The sequence below is a fragment of the Cupressus sempervirens genome, chromosome 3 (genome assembly GCF_028749045.1).
Source record: "Cupressus sempervirens isolate cs-2001-9-10 chromosome 3, ASM2874904v1, whole genome shotgun sequence".
In the NCBI taxonomy this organism is placed as follows: Eukaryota; Viridiplantae; Streptophyta; class Pinopsida; order Cupressales; family Cupressaceae; genus Cupressus; species Cupressus sempervirens.
The window spans coordinates 924,244,859-924,260,682 of record NC_143120.1 but is presented as its reverse complement, the minus strand read 5'-3'; positions in this window follow the sequence as shown (position 1 = coordinate 924,260,682).

Below are 15,824 nucleotides of genomic sequence, written 5' to 3'. Positions count from 1 at the left end.
CATTTTTGGGCTATCATATGGAGCCTTTATATCCAACCATTTTTTATAAATTGGGGAATTTTCTTCATGCATGGCATTCAAGTGATGCATCTACATATGCAATTTTATCACCTTGGAAAATTGTATTTGATCTTGCTAGCTAGGAATAGATGATTGTTCATTTTGTTGTACTTAATCTAATGACAATTCTACAAGAATTTGTAATCAACCTAGCTAATTAGCAACTAGACCAATTTAACTAGGTTATGGCTTGGGCATGTGCTATTCCCATTTATCATATGGTTGCAATGTTGGAGGAAGCTTTTTTTATTTGTGCAAGATATGGAGGAAGAGTAGCGGTGTTGGCAAATATGAAAATTTAATAATGAGAGGTCACCATGAGGAACTTGTGCGTGCTCTTAGAAAACATGTCATCAAAAATGTTTGTAATGCCCCGCTAGGGAACTCAAAAGAAATTAACCTAAAGCTCCAGTAATTTTTCTAAACTTTTTTTTTTTTGAAAGATAATAACTTAACAATAATAGATATAATATAGCGGAAGAAATAACATATACACATACATAAGAAAAAAATAAATAGATTACATCTCTTAAGGGTCCCATGATGTTGAATCACATTTAAGTTTAATTAATACTAAATCCGGTATATAATAAATCCACATCAAGACTAACTAAGATAATGAATCCTTTAAATAATATACAATTATATGATGCCACTTGGTAATAATCAAAATGCACAATCATCCACTGTACAAGTCATAGGTATAAAAGGCTGAAAGAATATACATCATAAAATAAATTACATCATCTCGTAAGATCTCTAAAATCAAATACAATACAATAGAGTATAGCCATCCATCATTGTACACAAGAACAAAATGAAAGGAAATACAAAACAAGGAACTCCAGCAACAACATCAAACTGTTAGATCTCAATGGTAAAATTAAAAAGCACTACCACCCAACCTCGTGGTAAACTAAATGGTCTACTCCCACCGTGTTGATTAGATAGTCTCAAGTCCCAAATAAGATAACAATACTAACAATCATAACAAACGTCTAGGTCAAGGAAAACTTGAAAGCAATCTATCTCAAAGGCACCAAGACACAAATAACATCTAAGCCCAGTGGCAACAATGACACATAGGAAATCTACTATGCAAGTAGGCAAGTGTTATCACATGAGCCAACTCTAAGGTTACCCTAGCAGCCTCACTATATTTTGACCCCCTAGTGACTTTATGCAACACTAGTATCCTTTCGTACCAACAAGGCATACTAACAAAGTAAAGTCACAACAAAAGCATACTCTCTACTCGCATCCTAGCTAGAACTTGAGACATGGGCAAGGAAAAACATTGACTCTTATTAATTTATTTTATTCTCATTTAATGAGATGTTATCAGTTATTAAAATAACCTATAATAATTTACCCAAGGAGCCACTTTAGCGCTCTAGTATCCATTGCAAGCCACTTCCCAACATGACATAAAGATAACCTATCCTAAGATTAGTATAAGCAGAAGATCTCATAAGATCATAAAATACACATCAGTTCTTAAACAAGCAACTGGAAAGCACTAAAATATAACTAATCAAAAATCACAAATTTCACCAATACTATCATCCTAACAGGATTGATCCAAAATCAAGTACACATATACCAAACCATGACATCACCAAAAATAATAACTCCTGGCCTCTACTGGACATCCCAAGACTATTCAACACTCTAAGTCAACCCCAAACCCAACACACGAGAAAACATACAACTATGTTGCCTTGTTTTTAGTCCCCTATATTCTTATAGATTCAATCAAGTTAGGTGTTTAGAATTTGGGAGGGTAATTTTTTGCATATCCTAGATGAGAGAGAAATAGTCCTATTCATAAAAAACTCTAACTCTATGATCTAGTGTTCCATCAAAGACATAACTCAGGTTGACTGGAGAGATCACAAACATATTTAGAGAAAATATTAGTGAAACATTAAAGAATGGGAGCAAAGATTTGTTGAAATATCTTAATGGAAAGAATGCTTCTGAGAGGGGGGGTGAATCAGAAGTACTAGCTTTTAACCTATTTTTCAGAAATCCTTAATAACATAATATTGAAATGAACATGCATGCATATCAACATTACGCAATTATGAAAAACACATGTGCATCACCACATAACACTTGAAATTTTGGTAACCCAGAAACCATCCAAAATAAGAAGGTAAAACTGGGGTGGGGATGATACCCACAAAATTACTGCAGCAATAATGCTTGACCACTTCTGATGATCTGCCCTATTAAAGGCTTTACACTGTATCAATAGTGACTTGGTTAAAGGATTTACAAACACCTTACATGAAGTGTTACCCTGTTAAAGGATTTAATCACCTATTTAAAGGATCTACAAAATAGTTGTTAAGCTAACCTATCACCATAGGGTTTCCTTTCTAATAAAATTGCTAGAGAATATTAGGTATAATAAACCTAATAGTTTACAATCCTTTGATATCTGAACACAGGCACTTGATCTGCTTACTCTAATCTTGATCCTCTGAGATCTGATACTCTTCACTCTGAAATAGTTTCCCTTACACACCCTCATCCATTCACATATACAATGAGATTTAGTCTTCCTTATAAAGACATTCAAAGACTTAGGGTTAGGTGTGGATCTACAATCCATATTGAATCTCTATTTCTCGCTCATTCCTTGCACTTTTATTATTGGTTGCATGTAGATTGCATAGGAAATACAAAAGATTTGATCTTATCATTTTAATCCTTCAAAATTCATCATATGTCAGCCATGAAAATGGTTTACATCTAAATTAGTGAATTTACAAACTCATATGTGTATTCTATGTTACATGGCACTTACTGATTCCAAATGCTTGGCACATGTAACAAACTAGCTTACTCAGCTTCTGTTGCATTTCTGTATTGCTTGGCATTGTCTGTGACTCAGCACTCATATATCACTTGGTACTTGTATCATTCTCGACACCTAAATTCATTTAGCACTTGATCTTTACTCGGCACCTAATCTTCATTCGGCACCTGAGGGCTTCTCAACACCTGAAGATCACTCGGCTCAAGTTGTGGCTCGACATACGTAGTGTGCTCGGCTCCAATATAGAAAATGGTTAAGTGTGGTGGCACTCAAATGTCAAAACCATTTTGAGACTAACAGTATGATTGATAATTTTAGATCAATCAAATGGATTTTCCATGAGCTTGAGGAGGTTAAAGATTAGGTGAAACATATTGAGGCAACAAGGAAAGGGATGGATGCCAACAGGAGGACGGATTCGACTGATAGGCTCAGTTTGGCAAAAAAGAGGATACACAACCTGGAAAACTATAATCACAACCTTTTGAATTAAATGTTCTCCTTGTTAAGCTCCATTAACAACAACATCATCTCTCTCATGGACTGGATCAAAGACAAAGAAATGCACGAAGATGAGGATGGAAAAGATAGGGATGAGGCCAGAATGGAGGATGACTCTGCAAAGGACAACTCCATTCCTGATTAGGACCAGGGGAATCAAAGGGCACAATAGATGAAAATGGAGGAGAATCAACTGGCCTTTGAGGCTACTTAGGTTATGCATGATCTGGAGTGAAAGAATGAGGAATAGCTCATGCTTGTTCTTTTGTTTATCGTTGTCTTTTGGCTTTTTTTTCTGGCTTTAGGCCATGGCTTTGCTTGTTTTTTTTCTTGGTCTTTTCTCAGAACTCTTTCCTTTGGCTAGGCTTAATACTTATTATCAGCCTATGAATTTAAACTTTTTTGGCTGGGCTTTCATGCTTATTATCAGCCTTTTTTTGTTTTAACTATTGGGTTTCAGGTTCCCTGTAAAACCTATTTATGTAATCAAAAACAATCTCCCCCTTTGACACGAGTGACAAAAAGACTTAACTAACCTTATGAGTACATTAACTAATCTTCTTGGTATACATACAAAGGTTTTAAAATGTTGATCAAAATTTTGTAACTTACAATATATACCTCAAAATTATTGTAACTCCCTCTGAGTTGATTGTGCCATTATCTGTGCTATCTTGGTAACCAAAAGTTTATGTTGTATATCATGCTCCCCTTTTATCTTGTCTCCCCTTGTCTGTTAACTTGTCTCTTTGTCTCTCGCATTCATCTTGTCTTCCCCATTCATCTTGTCTCCCCCTTTTTGACACTTATGTCAAAGGGTTTTAAGCGTTAAGACCAGATTTCACCAAAAATGTGTTGTTTACCTCCATAATCATCCTAAGAGCTACATACCAATTATACAAAGCAATTTCCAATAATTTGTGTTGGATGGAAATCTCTGTAGCAAGGTGAATAAGTCCTTCTAAAGTAGAAAGATTAGGATCTTTCTTGAGAACAGTTTCAGCATAGACTTGTTCTCTATGGAGTACTTCCAAATGTGGGGTAATAGAAGATTGGAGTTGTATCAATTTTGCCTTGATGGTGGCCTCTTTTGCTGTTAATACAGCTATTTCTTTCTGAGTGTGAAGCGTTTGAGAAAAATGCTTCTCACTTTGGGTTGGATCTTTGGGTAGCTGCATGCTTGAAATATTCAAATTCCTCTCCATGCTCATTATCTTTTGGCTTGTGTCTTGTGTGAAGTATGAAAAGTCACACAACTTTTTGTGCAATGAGAATATATTCTCAAGTACCCTTTTCACTTTGTCTATTACCTTTGCCAATTCAACCTGGGAAAGTGCAATTTGACTAGACATTTTCTCATTTACTTTCCGCTAGAATTTTCTTTCAGACCATTCCATAAGTTTTGCATTTGTCTCTTGGTCTGCATTTGTCACCTGGTCAACAATATCTAATAATTGCTCCATGATATGCTTTGACTCGTCTGGTGACTAAATATTGAAGGCATCCATAAAGATGTCTTTAATCTCATGCAATGTTTGTTTTTGTTTATACTCCTTCCTGAGTATCTCTTGCCTCTTTCTTCTATTTAATGCTTCTTGCACCTCATTGATTTGATCAATGCTTATTGCTTTTGAGTCATAGCTTGGTATGACTATTTCCTCATCTAATTTAGGGTCTCCATAGTGAAGTACCCATGAAACTTTGCTAGAACTTGATCCTAGTGCTGATATTTGCAATGGTATTACATCATTACTTGGCTGTTGTGAAGGAGTCCCCAAGGTAGGCAAATTTATCAATGTTTGTATTGCCTCCTACTCTTTAGGGGTTTCCTCTGTTTTCTCCTCCTGCTATCTACCTTGATCAATTATAGTAATTTTAGGAAGTGCACCTTGTGTTTGTACTATAGGATCAGATGTAATAGTCTATCTTGTTTGTTCTGTTTCTTTGTCTGCTACTGCACTCGGCTTCTATATAGTGCTGTCAACTATTCCTAATGAAACAATTGTTTGAGTTTGAAGTTGACCACTAGTAGCTGTAGAGATGATGGAAGGTGGTTCTTATGGATTCACCTTATCTCTAACTGTGTTTTCTACTAGTTCTTGTAATTCATCCACACTGACCAATACTAGATCTGTACATAATTTTTCTTGTTGTGTGGATTGGTCAAGGATCCTTTTGAGATCCTCTGCAGTTAATGGATTAATGTTCTGAGTAGAAGTGTCAGGAACATCTTGTACTGTTACAGTTTTTGCAGGTGTGATGGGTACATGAGGAGGGCTAGAAGATGGCAATTGTGTGTCTTGCACACTTTGGTCTTGTTGTTGCTCTTGCTCAGTTGTTTCCATTTCATCTTGCTTTTGTGTCTCCTCCTATGTTTCTTTCTTTTCTTCTCTCTTCTTCTCTTCTTCTTCTTTATTTTCTCCTTCCTTCTTTTCTTCTTTTCCTTTCTCTACTTCTATCTTCTCTTCTCTCCTTTTTCTTCTTTCTTCTGGCTGAGTTGTGGCTTCTTCCTTATATTCTTCTTCAAGAAAATCTTCAACCTTTTTGTACAAATTCTTCCATGATTTTTTTGTTCTTTGTACAATTTCTTCCATTTTGTTTTGGAGAATGAAGAATGCCCTATACTTAGGTGTAAACCTAGTATTATGCCTTTTGTCTACTTTCTCTATTTGCTCCTTACTCAAATCAGGTAGTATTCTTGCTAGGGTTGATTCTCTCATCTCCTTCTCAATTTTCAAATAAAAATGCCATCTGTCTTCTACAATTTTAGATAGTTCATTTGGCAAATGTCCATCTAGTTCAAGAGGAGTATACTTGAACTGTGTCATCATTCCATAAACTGATTCTTCTATTCTATTTTGTTCATCTTTATTGAACTTATTGAAATCAACTTTATTCATGTTGCTTAAGTCTCCATTTCCAATCTTTTTACATAATCAATTGAAAAATGGCTTACCTTTTTAGATTGATCTTCTTCATCAGTATCAGGTTGAGCCACATATTTTCTTCTTTTCCTTGGCTCTTCCTGTGTCTTCTTGATTTTTTTCTTCTTTGTAGCATCTTCTTTAGCTTTTTGTGTGGAGGCCCTCATTGCAGCTCTAGTTGTTGCCTTTTGGGGTGATGGCATGGCAGTTTTCTTTGGTTTGGACTGAGTTGGAGGCTGGTTTGTTGCCTTTCTTTTCTTTGGCTCAGCTTTAGTTGATCCTTCCTTGGCTTCTTCTTCCTCAGCACCTTCCTCCTTGTCTTCACCTAGGCCTTGAGTTAATTCCATTGGGCCTTGCTCTTGTTCATCCTCATCATCATCATTGTCATCATCATCTTCTTCTTCTGCTTCAGCCTCTATTCCTTCACCAAATTTCTTCTTAATTTTCTTCATCAATTTGTCTTTCTTCTTCAATGTGGAGGCAGTTTTTAACTCCATATTTATCTTTGACCTTACCACATCATAAGTGCCAAAGTATGTGGCACTCTTATCTGTCTCTTCTACCAATAATGAAGTTATTGTTGCAGATGCTTCATCTATGTTGATATCATAACCAAATGGCCTTAGCCATCTCACCCTTGGAATTCTTGCTTGGATATAGGTGAAGTCAATATCAACTAAGAAGCATATATCATTAATATGTTTTTCCATTAAGGAAACTGGTATTCTCGCCCTTTTCTTCATGGATTTCTTGAAATCCTCAAAGTAGCTTGTCATCAGGGTACAAAATTGTCTCCCATTTGTTCTATATATTCATTAATTTGGGATATGATAGTTCTATCAATTCTCCATGTAACTTTGACAAAAGAGGGAAATTCATTCTGAACATAAAAGAATACACAAACTAGAATTGCTCCAAATTTGCATTGAGCACCCTTTGTCCTTCTTATGGCTGCTAGGTTTTCATTAATCTATTGTAGTTACGATTCTGCAAGATCATAAGTATGATCCTTTTTCACTAGTTTGTAGACTACATCTACTGCAATACATGGCACACTATTGAGTCTACTGGATTGATGGAATTTGTGGGCAATAACTCTAACAACAAACTCAAGTAGAGGATCCTGAATGGTGTGAATTTTCATTCCTCTTTTGTTCCACTGAGCACATGTGTTCTTTTCAATAACCTCCTTTGATTCACTTCTAAAGGTCTTGAACCAATCTAGGGTAGGATATCCAATTACCCTATGAATGATTCTTTTTGTGATTTTGATAGGGACATCTTCTAACCACAGACTACCATCATGAGTTCTGCTCAACACAAGTCTGATCCATTCTGTCTTAAATATGGTAGGCAAACTCAAAACTCATGTTAAACCCTTCCTTTCAGCAATTTTGTATTCATCTTTCAAGACTCCATCGACACACAGCTTTGCAAAGCCTTCTCTTATTTCCATGTCTCCTAGGGCTCCTATCTTACAATTATAGCATCTCCTTACATCCTAAACCATAACAACGTTGGGGGTATGCAAGAAAGGGCTTCGGCGGGATCATTCTTGTATGCAACTCTAGGGATAGGGTGAAAATCAGGCTGCCTAACCTCATTAGATACTAGTTGGACTTCAAACGATTCTTTGTCCTGGGTTTTCTTAGAACTCGAAGCCATTTATGCAAACTAGAGTTTCCTTTACACAGAAATATGAAAGTGCATAGCTCGGCACAAATGAAAATACCTCAAGATCGATGAAAATGCATTGTAAGAGGTTGCAATCTACTTGGAATGCTGGATTCTCTGCTATGAATTTGATCTGCTCTCTTTCTCTTCATTGCTTCTTGATCGCGATGAGGAAGAATGATTAAAATCACGATAATATACCCTATTTCCATCGCATTAAATGCTAAATTACAAACTCGACCTCTGAAGGATTTTTTTTTGACATTACTTAGCTTGCACTACATTTCCACTTCACTCAGCTTCCATTGGAGTTATTTAACTCAGCATCAGCTATCAACTCAGTCGTTGTTAGGAACTCGACATATATTGGAGTTTTACTCGACATTCAAAGATAGCTCAGCACCATCATTTAAAATTTTGTCTTGGCATCTTGTTTCATGCAGATTTATTCTTTTCATTTCTTCTTCATGGTTTAGGGTTGATGTATGATACTTCCTTATATGTATCAACCCCGTAGGCTCTTTCTTGCAATTAATTGAATGAGAAATGATCACTTGACCTTGTGGGTGAAGTGACCCTTTCATTGGATGAACTTGATTCATCCTTTTTTCTACCATGTTTTCTTCATGTCTTTTCTTATGTGTTCTACGTCAATCTTTTCTTTGCCCTTATTTTCTTTGTTGAATTCAGTTTTTGGTGCTTTGGACCTTGTAGGACAGTTTCTTCTGATATGACTAGTTTTCAAGCAACTAAAACATGTGGTTTGGTTCAACCATATTTTATAGTTCCCTTTGAAATGTGTTCTTATGCAGTTTCGGGGTATATGTCCATATTCCTAACAATAATGACAGCTATACCTGGTGTTGTAATCCCAATGGTACTAACTTTCATTTCATTTTGTTTTTGTTGGTTGATTTGATGCCCACATAGGCTTTGATCTACATTCAAATTATCTATGTCCATACTTCTTACAATTATGACAATGTCCATTAAATCTTTGTGTCCTTATGACTTTGGATCTGCAATCTTGTGTCATATGTCCTTACATGTTACACTTGTGACAGTAACTCTTGCTCTTGGGTGTGTTTAGCTGATGGGATCTTCTACTCCTACAAAGATTAGTAGTATGCCCCTTTTTATTACAGTAATGACAAATGGGTTTAGAATCCTTACCTTTTTCACCTTTATGCTCAACATTCTTTGATGATTCTCCAATTTCAGTGTTGTTGTATCCAAGTCCTGATGTATCATGGGTTGATCTTGGAAATTTCATCAATTGTTCAAAGTATTTGATGGCTTCACTTGACTTGTTTAGATTCTCTACTACCTCTTTTTCTCTATTCAATTCATTCACCAGTTGTTCATTTTGCATCTTCAAAGTGGAGATCTCAATATCTTTCATATTGAGTTCATGATGAAGGTTCATCATTTGGGTAAGTGTATCCATCTGCATGTTTGAGATCCTTGTTAATTCAGTACATTTTTCTTCAAGTCTGTTTGCAAGATTTCTTTTGTCATCTTCCATCATGACTCTATCCTCAACTACTCTTTTCTTTTGTGCAGTGATTTCACATAACATTATGGCCTATGATTCATGTTCCATCTTGAGAGATCTTATCTCTTCTGCTTGAACTTTGTTTTTCTCCATCAGTTTTTCTATTGTTGCATCGAACTCTTTAGTGTCTCTATTGACAAATAGTTTTGTGGTATCTATCTCCTTGTAGTTTGTATCATTTTCAGCTATGGATATATCCTTCCTTCTTTTCAAGGATTTTCTCAGTCCTCCCTTGCTTCCTCTACTTTGTGTAGAGCCAGTTGCACATCAATCACTTGATTGTCAATAATCTTTCCAAGTTTGAAGACTTCCATATTTAGACCTTTTCCTCCAAGCTGTTAGGCTTCCTTCTTGAGAGGTTGCTACTCTGATACCAATTGTTGAAATGTCTTAATAGAAAGAATGCTTCTGAGAGGGGGGGTGAATCAGAACTACTAGCTTTTAACCTACTTTTCACAAATCCTTAATAACATAATATTGAAATGAACATGCATGCATATCAACATTGAGCAATTATGAAAAACACATGTGCATCACCACATAACACTTGAAATTTTGGTAGCCCAGAAACCCTCCAGAATAAGAAGGTAAAACTGGGGTGGGGATGATACCCACAAAATTACTGTAGCAATAATGTTTGACCACTTCTGATGATCTGCCCTATTAAAGGCCTACCCTGTTAAAGGCTTTATACTATATCAATAGTGACCTGGTTAAAGGATTTACAAACACTTTGCATGAAGTGTTACCCTGTTAAAGGATTTAATCACCTATTTAAAGGATCTACAAAATAGTTGTTAAGCTAACCTATCACCATAGGGTTTCCTTTCTAATAAAATTGCTAGAGAGTATTAGGTATAATAAACCTGATAGTTTACAATCCTTTGATTGCTGAATACAGGCACTTGATCTGCTTACTCTAATCTTGATCCTCTGAGATCTGATACTCTTCACTCTAAAATAGTTTCCCTTACACACCCTCGTCCATTCACATATATAGTGAGATTTAGTCTTCCTTATAAAGACATTCAAAGACTTAGGGTTAGGTGTGGATCTACGATCCATATTGAATCTCTGTTTGTCGCTCATTCCTTGCACTTTTATTATTGGTTGCATGTAGATTGCATAGAAAATACAAAAGATTTGATCTTATCATTTTAATCCTTCAAAATTCATCATATGTCGGCCATGAAAATGGTTTACATCTGAATTAGTGAAGTTACAAACTCATATGTGTATTCTGTGTTACTCGGCACTTACTGATTCCAGATGTTCGGCACATGTAACAAACTGGCTTACTTGGCTTCTGTTGCATTTCTGTATTGCTCAGCATTTTCTATGACTCGGCACTCAAATATCACTCGACACTTGTATCATGCTTGGCACCTGAAGTCATTCGACACTTGATCTTCACTCGGCACCTGATCTTCACTCGACACCTGAAGGTTGCTCGGCACCTAAAGATCACTCGGCTCATGTTGTGGCTCGGCATACATAGTGTGCTCAGTTCCAATGTAGAAAATGGTTAAGTGTGGTGGCACTCAAATGTCAAAACCATTTTGAGACTAACAAGATTGATATGCAGATCACGAGAATAAGTTAGAAAAATATTAGTTGAATTTGATGTAGAGTAAACACTCAAAGATATAGAAAAAGAGAAGAACAAGGTCAAAGGTGGAAAAGACCAAAGTTGGAATCAATTCAACAAATAAAAAAATATAATTATCCACATCACCAAATTGACAAGCCAAATAAATAAAAGAATGCATGTTATTAGCTAGTCAAAAAGTCCAAATGCTAACCTATCAGATCGGGTCCCATTTAAATATAAAAAATGGAAATGCATTGAAACATCAGATCTTAGAAGATCCACAGATCTCACTTTCCAAAGTTGGACAAAGTTTATATAATGCAAGAAAATGATGATTCAGCATGTTTTTGGTGAGCTAGTATATTCAACAAAGTGCCACAAAGAAAAAAGTTCCATGTCAAATTCTCTAGTCAATAAAGTACTACCACTTGTCTACCACATGTATGCCATGATGTGCCTACTTGGAAAATGGACCCGTGCACCACAAATTAAACAATGAAGTTACAATATTTTGCATGAGCCGTCAGATTAGAAAGAGATCCAAGTCATCCCTATCTCGCTATGTGAAGCTGCTTGACTATTATTCTTAGTGATAAAATGACAATGAGACATGTGGAATGGTGGACCCTCAGAAGGAAATACAATGGTGATAGTAAAGGTTTAAAATGATTTAATCATGGTTGTTAATTTAAGATCAATGGCTAGAACTTGAAAAGGCAATGACCGTTGGAACATGAAATATATGGATTTGGGACCAATGTGACTATTGCAAATCAGAAAGGAATATGAACTATTTTGAAGATTTCTAACCATTTCTATTTTCTTTCTCTATTGTATTAGATTGTAATCAATGACCGTTGGATTTCTAAGTGATTCAAATGCTCTATCAATGTAACTGATGAATATGTAACTAGCCAAGAACCTTAAAGTGGAGGGCCTATATATAGAATTTTCCAAGTTAATAAAAAGGATTAGCAATTCTATCTAACTTTTCCCTTTGCATTTCCAAATTTTGAGTGAGAATCAAAGAGTTAAATAGAATGAAGGATTTGTATGATGTTTACAGTTGGGTAATGTGATTTTCTAATTCCATTTAGGAATAGCATACTTTGGTTTCTTTTATTGTCTCTTTTAGTCGAGCTAACCTTCAACTTTTAGAATAGTTTCTATGGGATAGTAAGATAGATGTATTTGAAGTTGGTGATTTCTTACTAGATTCTATTTTAGTAGACATTTATCAATTAAGGTGGATTCCATTTCATCTTTCATATGCATCTCTTCTTTATCTCTAGATTGCATTTCAAGTAGAACTAATCTGCACTTAGAAGTAGGAGTAGATGCTAGAAGAACTTTAAGGCATCTTGTGATAACCATTCCACTAGGTGTTATAGGTTGCCTGAATCTATTTTTGCCTAGGGTGTTTGTAGTTATGAGAATCTTGGTTTATCCTCTTCTGCTCTCAGGTTAAGAGCATACCACATATCCTAATGATCTATTAAAAACTCAATTCATTGCATATATTGCTTATAAGGGAGGTGTACCCTACAATTTAGAGGGTAGTAATATAACACATACACTAACCCATTTATTGGTAAAATCCTTTATTTCCTTACATTTTGGGCATCTACAGTCAAGGTAAAGCGAAGTTAGCAAGAGGGAAAAACTATTAACCAACATTTTTTGGTGACTCTATTGAAGAGTGAAATTTAAACTCATTATTTGGTTTCTTATCCTCAGGAAATTTAAGGTGTCTTCACTAGGGTGAATACTAGTGACTCTATATGAAGAAACTATTCTCTTTGGTTGAATAAGGTCCAATTTGACTCAATGGCTATGCCAAATTCAAAGATTAGGAGAAGGCCAAAGCCTAAACCCACTCCCCAAGAACTCAATGAGAGTACTGACAAGTTATTGCAAAAGCTTGTACTTCTATATAAAGAAAGCATGTCTAATGTTTTCCAAAAGAATATTAGTATTGAAGATGATCATGTTTCTACATCCCTATGGAAATGTGTGTGCTCTAGATTCTATAAGATAAAATACGTGCAAAGAGAGGAGTTGGGGTTGATGCAAGCAATGATAAAACTCATTCCTACTCCTAAAGAACTTTATGATACAAATGACAAGATGTTTAAAGAGGAGGTGAATATTCCTAAAGTGAGTACCAAGGAAAGGAAAAGACCTTATCCTACTCTTGAAGAACTTTATACAATTAAAGACAAAGTCTCTCTGAAGATCTTGTTAAATCTTGCAAATAGTCTCAACAAAGGAGATGACCCCAAAGCAATGAAGATATGGGATCACTTTTGCAGCTGATTCCAATAGTTGAAGGATCGACAAAATAACAAGAGAAAGGAGCTAAAGTTGAAGATAACATCTACATCTAATTATAAAGCTCCTATTGTAATGTCACCTGATTCTAGTTCTCATATTATTGGAGTCTTTGGTAGCAAATAGGATTTTCCTGATGCTATAGATCAAGGTGACAATATTCCACCTGAACCCTCAAAACAAGAATCTTCTAATGATCATCTTCATGTACTAAAGTATTCTACTTGTGACCTACTAAGAGCTAGAAATCTAATTCCAGTTGCAAAAGTAATAACTCATACCCTTCCTACAAATAAAGAAGAAGATGTGACTCCACTGATTCTCAACCTTTTGAAAATCAACAAGAATGATGATGAAGGGATTCAAGATTTCATAGACTGGTTTGATAAAATGTTGGCCAAGAATCCTAAAGATAGCATGCTCAACTCATACAACCAAGCTGCATTCTTCATCCCAGCTATGTCATTGGAGATAAGACATTAGTTGAAAGAAATTGAGGTTTATGGTCTTAAAACCACCAAACAAGAAGTTATTAGGATTGAAAAGAGCTTAAATTTATCAGGATTGATGAAAGGAATAGAAGATGCTAAGATTCCTAACAATGGGGATGTTCTAATTGTTGAATCTCAATATGAAATGTGTCAAATTTTATCTCATCCTCTTGAGATTATAGATTATTTTGTTGAACACCCTCAAAAAGATATCATGAATACCAATCCTCTAATTGCTAAATTTTCTCATTATACCTGTAAAGATAGCATAGGAGGCCTAATGAATAAATAAGAAAACCTCAAGTACCTCATCCCTCAATCAACCCCTATCCTTTACAGAATACCAATTAGCAATGATGAGGAAGAGCCTTTTTATGAGACCACTTTCCTTGGCAATTTTATTTCTGATCACTGTGACCTTACCACTAATGATGAAAAACAAGTTCTAGATGATAAAAAGAAAGTAGAAGAAATGGAAAGACAAGTGGTTCCATTGTGGTCATCTCCTATAGAGAAAATCTCACTTGATGAAGGACTTGTTGAAAACGGGTTAAGGGTAGATATACTATTTGAGAGCTTGTTGATTGTTCATAACTCATTTGAGGAATAGTGAAGTGGATAGTAGAAATCTCTCACAACAACTTAGGTATGACAGATATAACTATTGAAGGTGATTTTTTTTCTATTCTCCCTTCTCGTCTTTATGAACACATTGGTAAAACTATTACCCTTGATAAAGATGGGATTGAAGAAAAGGATCCTGAGATCAATTGTCTGTCTATAGAAAAATCAATTCCACTGGTAGACACAACTTTCCCTTATAATGAGGAAGAGGAGATTGTATGTGGTTTCTTGTCACCCTTCCAAATGGATGAAACCTCTCAAGATGACCTAGCTATGGAACAAAAACTAGAAGAAGGGTCATTGGCTTTTGATTATTCTTCTATGCATTCAAATTGTGAAGGCATTGATTATGCACTGAAAGAGGGAAGGAATGAAATTGACTGATTCTTCAAAGTAATAAAGTGACTAACCATCAACTAATGGATCCCATGGTTAAGGTGACATCTTCCTATTCTCAAGCTCATGAAGATTCAAATCATTTTAAGAATGAATTCATTATTTTAAAAGAGGTGTGTGTCAAGGACCATCATGAGAATGGCATGAAACATACAAAGGGAGAAAATGAAGTATATGAATAGGCATGGTTTCTCAAACCTAAATGGATGTATAGCCAGCTAGTGATGTAATCAAAGAAACATGTGGAGATGCCATGTTTTTTGTTGCTGCTAAAATTAGGGATCATACTTAGAGAGAAAAATCAATTGTGGAGGAAAGGATCCTACTACGGTCAATCAATAAGTGGATTCACTTGAATATATTAGGTTAGGTGTGTGTTAGTGTAGTTGTCTTTCCTTGCTTTCCTATTTTATGTGTGTTTGCTTGTCTTTTGTGTTGGATGCCCTATTTCCCCACCACCCAAATGCATAGTATCTCCCTGTGTCATTTAAGGCTCTGCAAGCCAATGGTATAAGGCACTAATTTTTTCTATTTGATGTTTGTAGTAATAAAGGAAGAAGGTAGCTTGTTGTTGTGTTTTATTTTTAGAGCTTTTGAAACTAGAGATTGCTAGGTTCCTACCTAGGCAATAACATGCTTATCTCCCTAGTCAGATCTAGTTGTTGCCATGTTTTCAGTCCCCTATATTTTTCAAGATTATACGATTAGGGTTTTGTCAATGTTTCATGCTTGTTTCTATTCTAGTTTTACATTAGGGTTTCCTCTCTCATCTTATCTCTAAGTTGCCTAGGTGGGAATATGAGAACAATGTAATAGATTCAATAAAGTTAGGCATTTAGAATTTGGGAGG